The sequence below is a fragment of the Zingiber officinale genome, chromosome 4A, assembly GCF_018446385.1.
Source record: "Zingiber officinale cultivar Zhangliang chromosome 4A, Zo_v1.1, whole genome shotgun sequence".
NCBI classification, from domain to species: Eukaryota; Viridiplantae; Streptophyta; class Magnoliopsida; order Zingiberales; family Zingiberaceae; genus Zingiber; species Zingiber officinale.
This window is the reverse complement of record NC_055992.1, coordinates 153,445,972-153,448,779: the sequence shown is the minus strand read 5'-3', so window position 1 is coordinate 153,448,779 and position 2,808 is coordinate 153,445,972.

The following is a 2,808-nucleotide window of genomic DNA, read 5'->3' as shown; positions in this document are numbered from 1 at the left end:
ACCTTCTTTCTACTACACCATTCTGTTGGGGTGTACCAGATGCAGTTAGTTGGGATTGAAATCCAACTTCTGAAAAGTGACTCCTAAAATCTCTCAAGAGGTACTTGCCACTACGATCTTCCATAGTGACTTTTTACTTTAACATTTCTCCATCAGCCTTGTACTCTTTGAACTAATCAAAGCACTTAGTCTTGCGGCACATTAAGTAAATGTATTTGTATCTTGAATAGTTGTCTATAAAATAGACGAAATATTCGATACTACCTCTTGTCTGGATTGTCATAGGATCACACAAAACAGAATGAACCAATTCCAATATATCTTTGACTCCATTCCCCTTAGACTTAAAAGCTTCTTGGTTATTTTTCCTTTCAAGTAAGACTCGTAGGTTGGAAAGATTTCCACTACTAATGAACACAAAAGTTCATCAGCTACCAATGAATCCTACTTAAGTTAATATAACCTAGCTTTAGATGCCAAAGATATAATTGGTTCATTTCCGAAGGTTGCTTTCTCTTAAAATTAGAAGATGTGTTACTAATTTCCATTTGTTGCATCGTGGGAGTTATTGGATTATAAATTGTCAACCATCATACCGGAATAGATAACTTTCCTATTTTTCTTGATAACAACTTTGTTATCAAAATAGACACAATATCTATAATAGTTTAGAAACTGAAATCAGGTTCTTTCTAAACTTGGTACGTAAAGACAATTACTTAAAATCCATATTTTATTCTTATCAAAGGATAAACATCTCCCACTGCAACAACTACCACTTTACAGTAGTGCTCATGTGGTGATTTACCTTTCAATTAGTTGTCGGGTTTCCTGGAACCCTGAATTGCAGACATGATTAATGGCATCTTGTATCTACACTCCAGGTTCTGGTAGATAACACCACTAGACATGTTTCAACTAATGAATTAAATACACCTAAATTGTTCTTAGTTCTAAGAAGACAATCTACCTTAATGTCCAAGTCTTATTTCCAATCATTACAATTGGGACTACTAAGTCTTTTTCTATAGTATGACTACTAGGGATTGACAAACATCCTAAGAATCACAAAAATATTTGGTCAAGATCAACTCCTTAAAATCTCCATGAATTTTGTATATACAAAATCGAAGAGGAGATTTTATTCATTAATTTTATTATCTCATCAACTTTACTTTATGATGAATAAAATTAATAGTTGATCTGTCTTTGATCAAATATTTGGTCAAAACTCTTTGAATTTAAAATAACATTGATTCCTCAAACAATATTATTTAAATTCACCAACACCTCAAACACCGTGAATTTTGCATGCCACGTTAGTGTGGACGTATACAAAATTTAAACATATGTAAGAGGAGGGTTTTACCCATTAATTATCTTGTCAATAAATCTTTATGACAAATAAAATTACCTCAAACACCGTAAATTTTGTATGCCACGTTAGTGTGGACGTATACAAAATCAAACATTTGTAAGAGGAGGTTTACCCATTAATTTTATTATCTTGTCAACCTAATTTTATGACAAATTAATAGTGGTTTTCTTGGTCACACAAATAATAGCAGTGACTCCGATGGGGAGGATACTATTAGACATGCCTAAGTGTATACCATTACTTGACACTAAGTCCATTAATAAGATTATGCCCCTTCCGTTGGGGAAGATCACACGCTCTTAATTAACTTCCTATAGTCATCCAAAATTGGAAGTATGTTCTAGTGATCCACAAACAAGCTCATCCGTTATGGAGGAAGGCACTCAGAGCCAACGCGCAAGCTTGTTTGCATCACTTACAAACCAGTAATGGAGACCATGGGATTTATTTAAAACCCCTCTCCCACTTAGTTATTTATAAACGAGGAATTTTTAACTATACTAGTCTATGTATACTAACATGCACACACAGTACAATATAAAAGCAATAAATAGAAAATCTAATTTTCAACTATTATGGCTTTTATCTATTGTTGTCCTCCGTGTGTCACCAACCCTAGCTGCTGCCATCTTTGGCCACTGCCACCGGGTCTAGTTGTCGCATCCATCTTGCTCCTTGTTCCGCTGCGCCTCTGGTCCTCAAAAAGTTCCACGCCTTGCAAGATTCGATTCGCGACATATATAGAATTTTACATTTTTCGATCCTATATTCCTCGAAGGAATGTACATGTATCTAGATCAAAAAATAAAATCCTAATAAAACTAAATACAGCTCCTGCTGTATTTTATAATACAATCATGCACACACAATAAAATGCCCTTGACATGTCCAAGGGTCCAATCACACACATAATAACTATAAGCCATAATAGTTGGATCCTGCATCCACAAAGTTAGCACATCCTACTATTATCCTGCCTAAATTATGTATGACATGTGCATAATTAAACTAATACCAAATACACAGAGGCAAATCCCTAGCTCTGATACCAATTGTTGGTTGCTACTCGGAAAACCTAGAGGTTCCACTGTACAAAAATTTTGTACAAAGGTCTGAACCTTTTCCTAGCTACCATGTGTTCTTTTAAATTAAATTTTGGATCGCCTGCGGAACTTAACACTTTTAATCCAAAACTTAATCTATATTTTCTTTTAGGTTTAGACTTGGATCTCCTGCGGAACTTAACACGTTCGACCCAAATCACCTTAAGTTATTAATTCCATTAAACATTAATTTCCATAATTGGTTCCCAGTACTGACGTGGCGAGGCACATGGCCTTCTTGGATATGGGAGCAACCACCACCGACTAGACAAAACCTTTTATGGAAAACTAATATTTAATTTTCTAAAATAACTTTAGGTTAACCGA